This window comes from Cryptotermes secundus, unplaced genomic scaffold (genome assembly GCF_002891405.2).
Source record: "Cryptotermes secundus unplaced genomic scaffold, Csec_1.0 scaffold763, whole genome shotgun sequence".
NCBI lineage: Eukaryota > Metazoa > Arthropoda > Insecta > Blattodea > Kalotermitidae > Cryptotermes > Cryptotermes secundus.
Genome location: NW_019724754.1, coordinates 276,149 through 291,655, shown reverse-complemented (window position 1 = coordinate 291,655; position 15,507 = coordinate 276,149). Strand labels below are relative to the sequence as shown.

General features: G+C 45.6%; 1 protein-coding gene across 12 annotated transcripts in view; it reads left to right on the top strand.

Annotated features, from left to right (window-relative positions):
- LOC111862945 (trithorax group protein osa) overlaps nucleotides 1–15,507 on the top strand; it is a 278,921-nt gene that overhangs the window by 198,539 nt on the left and 64,875 nt on the right. The window contains exon 1 of one of the 12 annotated variants that reach the window (XM_023848828.2): nucleotides 8,851–9,350. The exons of the other annotated variants lie outside the window; for them this stretch is intronic. The gene's annotated coding sequence lies outside the window, so the exon portion shown is untranslated. Of the gene's footprint in view, nucleotides 1–8,850; nucleotides 9,351–15,507 lie in introns of those variants that run through there. 12 annotated transcript variants of the gene reach the window in all.

Sequence of the window (15,507 nt, the reverse complement as noted above, 5' to 3'; positions counted from 1 at the left end):
GAATTTTGTAGAAATAAGATTAGAGATCATTGGCTGGATTCTTTGGATGAGGAGAAGGTCACATGATAAGCTCTTGTGAACACGGTGCTTTGGGTTAGATAAAAGGCGGAAAATGTATTGGTTTTGATCGACTGTTGACTTGTGAAGGACTCATCTTCATTGAGTTAGTGTAGTCAGTAGCTCTTGTCAATAAACTGATTGGTTAGAGGCTTGATGACCGGGGTTCGACCCCCGTCATGAGTGGCAATATTTGTTCTCACCATAATGTCATGCCCATATTTATTCTAGGTCTTGTCAGCCTTTATTCAAAATGTATAGTGTTTTCTCCCTTTGGTTCACACTGGCCAGAGCTAGAAGCTAGCGCATGAAACGCGAAAAATTCTCCACGCCCGACGTACACCTGTAATTGTGTTGCTGATGTGTTCTATTGAATTAACGTAGCAAACTCGAGATATAGGAAGGGAATGGAAAGTTTCGGTGTGATAGCATGAAAACGACTTCTGGAATTATCTAGGCATTTAAGCAAGGATAATATTAAAATGAATCTTGCAATGTTGTTGAAGATATAGCCTGATTTCATCCAGCTTGGGATAGGGACTAGTGGAGAGATATTGTTATCACGATAATGAGCCTTCGGGTTCCATAGAAGTTGAGCGACCATTACCTTCTCAGCAAGGATTCTGCATCATAACAAAGCACGTGCCGCATTGGCCCGCTGCTAATGCCCCCCTCCACCAGGAGAGAAGGAATGGAGTCTGATCAAGATTGTCTTCTGTGATGGGGATGCAGCTGGCATATTTTGGCCCCATGGGCACTGTGTCGTCTTGCTTGCTTTACTGACCGTTATCTGTGTCATGTGCAATCAGGAAAAGTGTTTCGCCTTGCGGAGAGATATTAAGTGGAGAGTGGCGAATATTGAATAGCTAGCACCTTACAGATCGCCATGTGTTTTGTGCGATTTCACCAACTATAAATGATATCTGACATCCATGCTTGAAGTATTTATGGAAGAATCTCATGTTTTAAGCATATATCGAGATAAGCTAAAATGTATGCATGCTTTTATTTTAAATTATATTTTTATTAATTGTATATTTATGTGTAAATTTAGGTGGGGGAAAGATAAGTGGAAAGTTTACTTTTTATCGAGAACATGATACTTAGTAATTTTCACGTATGTACGGCAAACCGTCTTCATTCTCGAACGTACGAGTGAGAGTGAGTAAATAGGCAAAAAAAATGGATAAATACCGTAAAACATGTGATATTTGAACCTGTAAAAAACGTTTATTTCTCGAAATATCCTCCGCCGCCATAGATACACTTGTCTCGTCGCTTTACCAGTGCGTCTAAAGCCGCAGCATAGAAGCCTTTTGACTGTTGTCTCAGTTCCCGACCCAGTTGTGAACAGCTTTTCGTGAGAAACACTTCCCACCATAAACAGGAAACGTACTTTTATGAATATCCTTTGCATTGATTCCTTTTGCCCACAAAAAGAGACTGCAACAAAACGGTGCTCTTCGGTAGTACACTCTCAAGTACGATCACCATTTTGACTACTGAAACCAGTCTCTGAACACGAGCATGCGCCGGGGCGTGAACTGAGTACCCCCATTTAGTGCTGAAGTTTAGAATGGAGGAGCTTACAAGATGAACGACCAGGTTTCGCTTTCCGGTGGGGCAATATTTTTCTCTTGGGACCCATCCAGTCTCCTGTCCTTAGGGTACCGGGGATAAAGCGGCCGCGGCGTAAAACACACCACTCATCTTCTAATGGGAGGTCAAAAAATGTGGAACTATACCTCCACTCTCCCATATGCCTTCATGTCCTAGTGCCTAATTGTATAATTAAGTGCGGGGATAACTGCTTTCTTCTTTCTTTAAGACTTAGATTGGGCATAAAAAGAATGTTTCGTTTTCTCCTGCAGCTTTTGGTCGGAGGAGCTTTTTTCACTTTAATTGATATTAATCGAGTTACACTTTGTATTCGTGCAGAAACGCATGCAGGCCGACATGTAAAATGTGCGTTATTGGCTACCGATTTTAACAAAAATTGGCATATATCGACAAATTTTATCGGAACACCGCTGTTTGAAGTTTTATGAAATTCCGTTCAGACATTATTGAATTGTTACATGAGAAAGACGGACGGACACACACACAGACATGGCGATGCTAAGGGGTGCCGTGACCATGCCGATGCTGCTTGGTCGTGTCGGGAATTGAACCTCCCGTTGTCCAGTCCTTGAACAATTGGCAGAGTAACCGTGAAAAGAATAGTCAGTGTTCCAATCGAGCGCCGGGCAGGATGTGCGGTGGGCTGGCTTGCGCGCGCTTGTGTGGGGGGGTGAAGGGGGAGGTAGAGGATGCTGAGCAGCGTTCAGTTTTCTCTGGCTGCTTCATATCATGCCAGGACTTAATGAAAAGCTGATGGTTATCCCACAGGTCAAGAAGTTCCGCCCTTGTATAAAGACGGCAGAGGTTTTTGTTTTCATAATAGTCCACCATTGTATGTACTTAGTTAGCCATTTTAGTCTAACCCACAGATATTAATGTTAGGCTCCCATTTACACGTAGAGGCCGGCGAGGTTCTAACAAAATTACCAATGTACCTCGCCCTCTCATAGTTAGACCTGTTGCCTGAAGATGGAAGGAGTAGTTGTATTCGAAAGGTTGGTAATTATCTACGAGACTGTACTGTGTCATATTGTTAACTCATCCGCACCAAAGATCATTAGGATGTTCAAGTTAAGGATTGAGATGGGCAGGATATGTAGCATGCATGTAACAGATATCGTTGGTAAGAAAACTGTAAGGAAGGAGCCCACTTGTAATGCTTAGTTGTAGATAGAAGGATAATATTAAATTGGGTCTTTAAAAAGTAGGATGAGAGAATATGTACGGGATTCATCTGGCACGAGATAGGGACCACTGGCGGGCTTTTGTGAACAGGGCAATGAACCTCTGTGTTCCGTAGAAGGCGGGGAATTTTTTAGTATCTGAACAACTGTTAGCCTTTGAAGAAGACTCAGCTTAATGGAGTTTATTTCACTATAGTCGCAAGAGAACGCAGAAATACGGTGTGCGTACATTTATTCCCTGACCAGGATTCGAAGCAACAGTACCAGTGATGAAGCCCACGGAAATATTGGCGAGTTTTGTTTAGTGCGCCAGTTTATTCACTAAACACAAAAGTATGCGCATACCAATCACGGGGCGCTTGAACATTCGCATTCTTCGTGTATCCTCTTGGTGCGCCGAAACGGAAGACTTCACCTCTCTCGTGCCATGAAGTTACGCGAACCAACTGTTGAAGAACACTAGCGCCATTAAATTCTGCGTCGCTTGTCACGAAGGGTACACGGTCCGAACACGGATCTACGGATCTAAAGCTGTCGCATGCCACGAGGGGTAAAAAGCCCACGTGCTAGTCGAGCGCTGGCCTCGGCAACTCGAGTTGATCACTAAGGCTTCGCGTGCCGCGCGTGGCAGACGAGCCACATACTGCACTGTCAGTTACGTTGCAGAACAATATAATGCCCTGAGTTCCCCTGGCGGGTGCTAGGGAAAGACTGACTATTTACGCGAGAGAAACCCGAGCTTGGTGGCTCTGAAATCCCCTCCCCCACCTCCCTTTCCCCCTTTGCAACTCTTTACCTCCCCTCCTTTTCCACAGTCTGAAACCACGACCAAAGTGAAGTCAACTGAAGCTTTGGATATTATGAAATGACCAGTCTTTCTGATTGCGTAATACCGCGTCATCAAGGCGTATGGAACTCTGGACCACAGTATATAGACGTACATTGTCAGCTTCATGCTCCGTCCGCCTTATCTCCAGGAGATGACTACTCTTTAGCCATGGTGCAGAAGACTGGAAGAGCCGCATTAGAGATAGATTGCTCTTGATACTTCTGTGCCTGGAGCCATCCTGTGGAAGCGTATGGGGTTGTAGAGGTAAAGCTCCACTCATTCTCAGAATGAAGGCGCTGCAGCCGCTTTCACTTCACAGATACAGGCGTTCGTGCTCATTGCGTGATCTCTGGGTGAGAAGAGTTCTGTTATCTGGGATATAGCGCCATGTGAAGGTAGAGGTAAAGCTATCCCTGTAACAGGCCGTGAAGGCCCATAGGGTTGTGAGACGTCGAGGCTCCCACATTTTCTAGAGAGTCGGCTCTAGATGGCGGTGAGGTTGTCAGCCTTACGCACAGGCCGCCCATTACTCCCAGGAAGATTCCTGGTACTCATTTCTGTTAAAGGCTGGGTCCGACCCCAGGGCCATAGTGCGGCTAAAAGGAGTAGGTCAATTGAAAGAATTGAATGACCTCATCGGCAATCGAACCCACGCCCTTCCGACTTGTAGCATAGTGCCTCATCCAACTACGCTGTCGTATAACGCCGTTTAGTCTGATTGAAGTGAACCGACGTTCATGTTCAGAGTCCACCTTCAGGTTGAAGAATACGCAAAGAAACCAGCAACAAGGTTACTTTCTGGTTTATACTGGTTTCTTGCTTGGCTGCTTACTCTTCAAGCTGAAGATGGAGGCGACATGTTCCGCCGAAACGTCGGTTGGCTTTCAACGGACCACACAGCGATATATCTCAGACGATAGAACTCTTCGTAACCGCCGGGGTGGAAACCTCAAGTCCTACACCGCTGGGTGCCATATCGTAACGGGTCTAAGGAGTAAGGGGGAAATGCCAAGTTTCTGATGACTGATCCATGTCGCCTGTCAGCAGCTAATTTTTGGTGGGTCACGTTTGACCCTTTGAAACATACAGGAAATCAGGAGAGATATTGGGTACAGGAATGAGCGAAGGAACTGTTGAGGTTAAACAGGAACCAGCTACGATGGGCGGTAGGACTACTTACAGGACACTGTCACCTCAAAGGACACCTTTTGAAATTGGGACTAAGTAACAGTCCAACTTGTGAGAGGTGTCAAGAAGAAAATGGAACACCCACACATATCCTGTGCGAATGTGAGGCCTTAGCCTATTTAAGATTGCGCCACTAGGGTCAGTATTGTATGGAACCAAGTGACTATTTCGACGGCCCCACGTACAAAATCATATGCTTCATTCGAAGCGCAGGATTGTTGAGGGGATAATAAAAGGGGGGGCACAATAGATCACTGTGGTCGCAGTGCAAGGGCAAGAAGGCCCACCCCTTGTACATTCATTCATTCATTGAGAGGGGCAACACTTTTCATATTTCGAAGGCTCCCAGAGGGTACCCTCGTTCTACTGGGAGAGAGTAAGGCGCTGGGAAGTGAAGAAGGTAAATTATCAGGGAGTGGACTTTGTTAACAGCAAAAGAAAGTTCATCAGTGTCTTTAGTACGTGTGATCGAAATGTTGGTATTGGCGTAGGGAGGAGTGCGGTAAAACGAAACTTCGGTTTACATGTCATTATTACATCTCATGCATGAAGGCAGAACTTACCCTCCGCAGAAAACACCGCTTTTCCGTTACAAAGACCACTCGGTTAAAGGTCGTTTGGAAAAATAATTGCTGTTATTTGTATACTGAATCATATGATAAAAGCTGTACTTCATCATCATCATCATCAGAAGAAGAAGAAGAAAGCCTCTTCCACCTTCAAGGTATAAAATTGTGGCTGTTAAATTAGAAATAGTTCTCTTTTAATCCTGTATGGAGGCGGGATCGAGTACCTCCACCGTAGCCCAGCGGGTCGTAGGAGGCGACCCGAGAATAAGTGCGCTGGCGAGGGCCAGCAGCAGTTGGATACGACAGACCCGTCTTCTCGTCAGAGAGCGCCCCACATCAACAAACCCGCAACAGTCTGACAGTAGGCCGTAAGCCCCAGATGGATACCCTATTCCAAGACAGACTGACCATCAGTCGTAACATAAGACTCAAGACTCAGTTTTCTTGTATACGGGCTTCCTTGGTCTCGGGTTAAAAATATGGAGAGAGGTTGGTTCAGAAACCTACATTGTACTCTAAAAGTTAATGAGCCGATCACTGTAAGCGCGAATAGAGTAGCTTCCCTCAGGCCTGGACGATCGGGGTTCGATATCCGGCCAGGACAAAAAATTGATCTTATCCATAGCGGCCAGGTCGGCTCTGGGACCCACCAAACCCCCTTTCCAGTGGGCACCGGGGGAGTTTTTCCCCATGAGTTGACCAATCTCCATCCAGTGCCGAGATCAAGAATGGTGGAGTTATACCTTCACTCCTCCAAACGTCTTCATGGCGTCCATTCTTATTAAGTGAGCATTGCGTTGCCACCATAAACCTGCTGTCTGTTAATCCGGGGGATGGAAATACTGTACGTGGAGAAAGGGTAACTTGTCCCGCATTCGAATGTCATTGTGGCGTTTGGATGCAAAGACTGTGAAAACAGGTATAGGATTGTTTTCATGCCTGCTACATGTCCATCCATTAACATTTGGTGACCAGTCCAAATTATTAATTTCATTATATAATTTTCTCCTCCAAACTGTCACTCCTGTAACAGAACGAACTAAAGTGTACTGTAGTATCTCTACTGTTGCATAGCGTGTCGAATGTGTATTACCCGTGATGTTCCTGGCTACAAGTTGGATAAACTGGATTAGCTTCCCGGGAGGGGTATCGATTTTTATCTTTCAGGCAGCCGCTGTGGAAAGCCGTGCAGTGGATATTGGACTCATTTCTCTGGGGATAAAGTGACTGGAACGTGAGGCTGGCCACTCGCTTTGAAAAATCATAATCTGGAATGCATGGAGCTCAACCTCTACAGCTGTCCATCCCCATAGCATCTATCCAAGATTCACGGAACTATTCTTTTATCTTCACAAAAATACCTCTGGTCCCCGTTGAGGATGTTGGAAGTTTTGTGCTGGAATGTAGGAAGACAGCCGAACGTGGCTGCGGACCGTGAGCGCATAAAAATGCGGCTGTGTTGTCCGCGTTCTGCTGTTTGCCTGTTTATGGGGAATTACTTTTTTATGTCAGCAGTTTGTAAGGGATTGGATGCAGCTATTCGTTATGGCTCATTAGCCATGGAGGTTGTTATGCGAAATGCTTCTCCTCGAACGTTGACATTATTTTGTTATGACTTCCCAGAAATACAGCGTAACGTCTTTATTTATTAATATCTCTTGCTATTTCCCTGCGCGTCTTTTTTGAGAGCAGCCGTCTTTTGTCTCATGTTTCTTTGGTAACCTGTAATTTCGATTGTTAAGGAAAGGCAGGATAACTAAGTCCTAAGGTATGGCAGACCACTTTTCTTTCACTGATTTTATCCTGGATGGACAGGACGATTTTTCGAAGTTTATCTAGTTAATTAACAGGAATAGTTTGCGCGCTTCGGTGCAGTGGCTCTTAGTGTGCAAGATGTGTGAAGTTCGTTTCTCTTTATTGAAAGAACAACTGGTGATTGTTATTTTAATGGCTCTCTTTCAAGTTGGGCGTTTAGGCTATGGGATGGACGGCCAAGGGGTCCGGGATTCTATTCCCGACAAAGGCAAGAGATTTTGTTTCCTGCATAACTTTTGTAGCCCATCTATACAGTGGGTACCGAGGGCCGTTTCCCCGGACGTTGGAGCGTCAGGGGCGTAAAGTCGACTCACCTCCATTTCATGCGGAGGTAGAAGAACGGTGGAGCTATATCTGCTCACCCCAGTACGTCTTCATGATGCGTGTCCTAATTAATTTAGGCCAGAGATAACATTACTTTGTACCTTTGGCTTTCAGCTTGAAGAGATTACAATTATTGCGCCGGAAGAGTATGGAAGACGATCGCCTGTAGTGATGTAGCAAGAAGCTGAAATGTGATGGTCACATATTTCGGTCCGATTGTCCTGAAAATGTGGGAACCTCGACGTCTCACAACCCCGTGGGCCTCCACGGTCTGGTATAGGGATGGCTTTACTTTAGCAGCACTCTTCCAGGATTCGGCTGTATGCGGTGGGAAAATCACGAAATTCATCAGGACACCCAGTAATCTGGGCGACATTCAGTCTGCAAGTCTGTAGCGTTACCGATATGCTGGCGTGCTCGTTATGAGGGAATGTTCAAGTAGTTTGTTTATATTCGTTGGTGTTTTAATTATGGAAAATTTTGGATTGCAGTAAGTACAGTAAAACGTAAAATTTAGAATGTATGAAAGTATAATTTTTCATGTGGTTCTGTATGGTTATGAAACTTGGTCTTTGACATTAAGGGAGAAACACACACGGAGGGTGGTTTGAGAACAGGGTGCTGAGGAAAATATTTGGACCGAAGAGGAATGAAGTAATAGGTTGGAGAAAAGTGCACAGTGAGGAGCTTCATGACTTGTACTTTTCGCAGAGTATAATTAGAATGATTAAGTCAAGGGTTGTGAAATGGGAAAAGTATGTAGTACGAATGAGGGAGAAGAGGAACGCGTATAGGATATTGGTGTAAAGGCCATAAGGAAAGAGACCACTAGGAAGACAAAGATGTAGGTGGGTGAACAAAATTAAAATGGATCTTAGGATAAGGTGGTGTGGACTGGATTGATCTGGCTCGGGATAGGGACCAGTGGAGGGCTCTTGTGAACACGGTAATAAACCTTCGGGGTCAATAAAATGTGAAGTTTTTGAGTAGCTGCACTGCTGTCGGCTTCACAACAAGGGCCCAGCTTCGTGGAGTTAGCTGGTGAACACAGAAATCTTTAAGGGATTGTCCATTCTAGATCGTTTCCCCATTGTTTTGACTGAAAATGGGTGTTTAGACTGCAGTCGATCTAGTTAGTGTTTATTGAAGTCGTTACTGTTTTTGCCCCATGCATTATAGTATAAAGTTGGCAATACCATTTTGCTTTCGTTGGTAGGCAGCCCGCTCGTGTTCCATGTTGTTGCAAGGTCGACCGTACGAGGCAGAGCCGAGGTTTCCCGAGCCCCTGATATTTGCGCCGTTCCTTCTCTTGCACGCTCGGCACATATGGGGCCGTGGTCAGGCTAGCTTGCTTGCATGGCGTGCCGTACAGCCAGCAAAGTGGAGAGCAGCGTGGAATATTTGAAGACTACGTGAGTTTTAAGTAATCTACGTGACGTGTTCAGTGCTTTACGAACCGAGTGAAGAGAGTAGTTGTGCCTGGATGTGCAGTACAGTCTGGGTTACCAAACATGGCATGTTTCATTTGAAGGCACTGTAATGTTATTACACAAACCGGCTTTGGTCGCCCGCATTAAGCGACGTCGCAACCGGCAACTGTGTTCAGTCGGTAGAGGAAGCCAGTTGAGCGATTAGGTTGGCCTGGACATGGAATAGCAGCCTTACGTTCGTCGACAAGCGTTGACGTCGACTGTGGGTCGATATATGGAGAAAATGGATCGTAGCCGCTGGTGAAGAGGCTTCAAAGTGCATACGTGGCTCAAGGTGGGTTGTATCTCAAGCTGTCTCTCTTAATGGTGTCATATCTCGTTTGTTTTCAGTGTGGAAAGTGTGATAAAAGTCTTTTCGTAACGTTTCGTTTTAATAAGAAACAGTATCGAACCCCAACCCCGATCTGAATTAGTGTGAAACGCGTCGTATCACAAATGCCACGTGTGTGGCTAATTCAAAACTTCCCTCGCAATCAGCTGATTGTGAAATGAGCGACTCTGCTGAGTATCAAGACGAACAGTTTTTACATGTGCATCGGGTTCCTGCGGGTAGGGGGGGGGGAGAGGGAAGGAGAAGTGATTCCTGTGGCAGGGCCCCAGTGGCCGAGGTCACTAGCGACATCACACGGAATTGTTTGCAACTACGTGCTGTTGTTTCACACGGTTATTTTGAGGTAGCTTCAGGGTTTCTTTTTATTATTGTTTATTATCGAGGATCAGCTGTGAATGTGTGAGGGCCACGTGTTCAAATGTGTGCCGTGAGACGACAAAGTTCAGCGACCGGGAAATGTTCAGCAGACACTTTCCTTGTGACTAGGACTATCTTGTCACAAAACACGCTATCTGTACTTATAGTGTATTTATGGTAGGAACATAGATAGCGCGTGGCAGCCTTTTGAATCGTAAAGTTCACCTAAGTAGGGCATAAAAAGCCCATCTGCTAGCTCAGAGTACACACATTGCTTCTGCATTATGAATACCAGTAAGTTTATACTGTTCAGGGAAATAATCGCTGTTCATTCTAAAGGTCATGTGAAAATACTCTTTCGGTAAAATTTAGATCCCTTTTACTTTGAGAGCAAGGGGTAGATAGAGTTAGAACTGTGCTTTAAAGATTTGAGTTCAGTTTGGGCTGAAGTGGTGTGTTTTATCATATTTTTAAGATTTAAGACGGAATTTCTTGTAAATATATACAAATTCAGTCCGTACCTCACAGGAAACATTACGTCTCCACTACAAAGCCCAACCGGTTACTGCTGTTTAGGGAAACAGCCGCTGTTTATTGTGAGAACCGTACGGAACACACAAAACTACTCTGGGGGCAGACTGCAGAGTTTCAGTGTGTTAAAGCAGGTGGTACATATAGTGACCGCTGAGCTTTGAAGGGTTAAACTTGAGGTATCTTTGTATTGACAGAGTGGGGTCTAAACCAGTTAATTACTTTGTGAATCCGTCATCCTGTATCCAGAATGCTTCGTTATGTTAATGGAGTCAGTGTTGCAATATTGAGGCCGTAAAATGCAGTGCTTATGGTGGTCGCAGGGCGTTGTGTTTTAAATTGTAGTGGGTTATGTATGTGAAGTTCAGATAAGTTTCTTTATGTATGGAAATTGCAATTATTAATTCTGATTGGATAGTGGTCTTTACGACGATGAAATAAAATACATGTTATTTACTAGTTTCCGGGTACGTGTGTGTCCGTACCATCTTTGATTAAAATTCCACCCATTATTAGCTCATTTCGGGATAGCGTAGTCTGTATAGCGACTAGCTACGGGCTGGACGACCGAGGGTTTGGATTTCGGGTCTCGGTAGAGTCAAGAATTTTCTTCACAGTGTCCAGAGCGGCTCTAGGGCCCACTCAGTCTCCTCTCCAATTGGTATCGGGGGCTCTCTCCCCGGAGGTAAAGCGGCAGGGGCGTGAAGCTGACAGCTCACCTACAGCTAGTGCCGAGGTCAAGAAAATATGGACCTATTCCGCCATACACCTTCGTGGCGTAGTACTGAATTAGTTAAGCATAGGGACAAGTTTACCTCTTTACCTTTATTGGCCCATTTTACTGTAAGGCGGGAACATTTACAGTTCTCAGTAAGCAACACGGTTGTACTAATCAAATGTCAAACCCAGTAATTGTCTGCTTTTATGAAGCTGTTGTATTAGGATCGAGTGAAACCCAAACTTGGAACAAACTTGCTTAATTAGCTGACCACCAGTACGTAAGGTATGTGACATGTCTGATTTATTTCCGCGCTTGCGTATTAACGTGTGATTGCAATTATTCATTAAAAAGCATTATAAGGAGAATGTTTGGGTTCGGGCTGAAGTAACTATCTCCATGGCCTGTAGTCCTCAAGCGAACTATACCGACCGAGCGACCGCCTCTTGTCGGCGAAGTTTAGTGCCAACTTTTGCCGTTAATTTCGGTTTTCTAGACCGGTGCCGCTATTTCCTTGAAATGGCTCCTTAGTTATCCTCATGAGGCTGAATGTGCCCCTTTCCAGACCCACTACGTCTCAGAAAGAATCTGGTAGCGCCGGGAATCGAACCTGGACCTCTGGATCTGTGCCCAGGAACGCTGACCACAAGGCGATCTCTCTATCTTTATTCCTGTTGCACTCACTTAAGAGCGTAGGGCATCCGTGAAACGATATGTTCCACTTCAGTTTCTTAATCTGAGACAGTTGGTAGGGGTCCTTGGACGGGGGATCAGTCCGTCTCAAGGCCGCTACCTGCATGTGATAACAGACACAGAATAAACGTAGACTAACATCCATGCTTTGAGTGAGACTGGAACCCAGGATCCCAGCGTTCGAGTGGGCGAAGACATGTCATGCCTTAGACCGTGTGGCCACTGAAGTAACATTAGGATGCTGAAAATCGCATCATTTGTAACCTTTACTTCATAATGTTAGGGCAAATGAGTGAAAAGTGTTGAGACACCCGTGTTAGTCACGTGATCGCTCAGCAAGAAATAAAAAATACTTACAAAATATGGATGGGAAATATGTGTAAGGAAGGGTCCGCGTCGGAAACATGTCCGTAAGTGAGCGGATAATTTATAACAGTAAAGAAAGTGAAGTTGTTGCTGTGCTTAATTGAACACCACGCCATGAGGACGTGTGGGGGTTGGAGGTCTACCTCCATGCATTCCTAACCTCGGCATTGATGGTGACAGTGGGAGAGAGCCCCCGATACACATAGAATAGGAGGCCGTTTAGGTCCCAATGACGATCTGAACTCTGTACTGTGCAGAAAAGTTTTTGCCCCTGCCTGGAAATGAACCCTTATTTATCGGTGAAATGCTGAGTGAAAAATTAGCTGTAACTGGTTCAGGATCCTATCGCTTATTTCAGTGACAGTTTGGAAAGCTGAGGAGAAGGGTAGATAATATTAAAGTTGATCTTGGTGTAATTTATTCTGTGGGAAGTGAAATTCTTTATCGCACGAAATGCGACCTGTTATTTCATATCACCCGGTGTTTTAAATTCAGATACAAAATTCAGAATGGAAACATAACGGGCTGTCGTTTTCATGCAAACTCATTGTTTTGAATGTCTCTTTTGTTCTTTTGTTTTGAAAGTTGTCATTTGTTTATTTCGCGTGTTATTGGATTGCGGGCAAATACGGATCGCCATGGCGACTAGTGTGGGGTCAGGAACGGGTGGAAATCCGTTGATACTGGCGCCAAAGGTCCAGAATGGGCCCTATTGCTGGTTTATGGCACTGTGCCGAGATAATGGAAGCCTGTTCTGGAGTTGCAATTGTGCGTTTCAGGTTCGAATTGAAATCACGAAGTTTGCGTGAACCCTGCTTGTGAATACGTTTTATTGAATCGCGCTAGAGTTCACTGAATAAAGTGACTGTTTCTGATCTGAATGAATGGACATCGATTCGCGTCGTGCCCGGGGAATCTCTACGTCACCGCTGTGCACACAGTTCCAGTGGGGCCCATGGCGACACTTGTCAAATGCTTGCCAGTGTTTCCGTTATCAAATAGCTGTTTCTTGAAACATTAATGTTTTTAAGTTTTCATTTTAGGACATGGTTTAAAGAAAACAGTAGGCGGGATAGCTCAGTCGGTGTAGCGACCAGGTTACGGACAGGACGACGAAAGAATCGGAGTTCAGTTCCAGGTTGGGGCAAGCGACTTTTCTTCACAACGTCCAGACATGCTGTAGATCCTCTCCGGCCTGTACCGGGGTGTACCGTAAGCGTAAGGCTGACCACTCAGCTACATCTAGAGCTGAGGTTACGCGTCCCGTCTTCATGGATAGAGACGTAAGAGAGACTGCGACAACTTTCGTTTCTTATGTAGTAATTTCCCCGTTCAGTTAGGAACATTGAATTGACCCACAATGGGCAGTAAAATGCGGATGACCGAATGTTTTGTCAGCGAAAGCATTCGACGGATTCGAATGAAACTTTTCGTCGCGGGCAGGAGTGGCACTTGAAGTTGTCATCAAGCGAAGTTGGCGCAAGAAGTAACGCTGCGAACTTCTGTTCGAGTGGTGCTTCGTTCTGTTGCCGGCTGGGACACGGACTTCGCTGTCCGAGGTTTTACGTGATTTTACTCACTCCTTCCAGGCACGCGGAGGACTACAATGAGAGAGAGAGAGCTTTCCCTGGTGTTGTGGCCTCGTGTGCTTGTACCAGTCCTGATGATACATGAGTATCACGTAATTGGTGAGAGGGAACCAGATGGCCGTGAGGCAAACTTGGCAGTTTGTGTACCAGCATTCGCACATGGACCATCCAGATCACGGGCAGCCTAGCAGATAACGGATTATGAGCTGTTGAAAAATATTTTCTATGATTTGCCTAAAACATCTTTGTGGATACGTCACACATTGAGAACGCAACGCAACGGAAGAAAATACCCCCGTGTGCTGAGTGAGATTACAAGAACGGCGACTTTAGTTCTCATCGTATTGTCACGTGTATGACTGTGACTGTAGACGGGGTTTGGGTTGTTAATCGGATTTATTGCACATCTCTACAACTCGTAACTCTACATAGTGAACAAATCTGTCACACAAACTAGTGTTCTCAGTCTGTTACAGTCTCCATTAGCCGTTGCTTGGTAGCGGCTTCGAACGGCGGACCTTCACATTCCTCTGGCTTCCCGAACTGTCCCCGTCGTCAACTACCAACTTTTCACTCACTGACTCAACGTGAGAGTTGCTTTACGACTGTCGATTTATCGCCAGTCATTTCGTCTTGGCGTCAAGCCCCTTGAGACTCACGACCAGAGATTTCTTCAACTGATCCCTTGCTGATCCCTCTGAGGAGAGGATGGGTTTGTCTCTTATGAATACGCTTGGCGTTTCGTCAAGTGTACGTATCGCACATATAGCGTGTTACTGAGAAGTCTTCCTTTTGCACTCACTCTTATAACATTGCAGCACAGACCGCATAGAAAACACCGTTCCTCTGTTGCATTGCAATTTTTGCTATGTAAACGTGCTTGTTTGCTGTGCCCTTTCTTGGCAACGGATGTTGTATAGTTGTTTATTTCGCTGTCGTTGCCTGTCAACGGTTCTGCATGCCACAGTATGTTGGAAATAGAATCTACTAACTTCCTGGTGACGACTTAATGATCTGCGTCATCCCCCCCCCAATATGCTTTACCTACATCAGAGTGTTAGAGCTCTGAATGTGGTGTTGGGAGCCAGCACCTGGGCGTTACAGTGTTACTTCTCGGGTAGAGTAGTTGGCAGTTTTGTGGGCGCTATAAATTTGATGCACTAATGGAAGTATGGTCAGTAATGGGCCCCATGGGCGACAGTTAAACACACAGGTGTGCATGGTTCTTTAGTGGATGCCGGGTAATAGGGAACTAATTGCTTCGTGACGGCGTCCTCATGGTTGTACTAGAGTGTGAGGCCTCTGCCTGGCTTATGGCCTTGTTAGGCCCCCCGATGACTACAGAAATGAGGCAGCTGCCTGAGATTTTGGGGTTTCACGGCCATGAGTAGATAGGGTTGTGTTCTTCTGGGTTATGGAACCGTGTAGTCTGGCAACTGGGTTACGTGATGAGAAGTATGGCAATGTCGCGGGGCAGTGGTTGCAGAAGCATTGAAGGAAGGTGGTGTGGTTCGTAGTAACTCGAGCCCAGTCACAAGCACATGTTATAACTTTCCATGCGGCTGGAAGTTATGTTCGCCAACTGTGGACGTGTTTAGTGCTCGCGACAGGGCTCGGTTCGAACCTCGGCCCGCTAATGTGGACACAGCCTTACAACCAGTACTCACCCTTCGGTTCTTATTTCAGTGGTCTGCACCAAATCCACTGCACATTCAGTTGAGGAGGGACATGCCTGTGTGCTTACCGCCGTTTCGGACTAACGCGTTTCACTATCCTCAGGTTACTCATGCGTCATAACCGAGGCGACTACAGTTCAGATAAAGTGAGTACCTTCACATGTACAGTG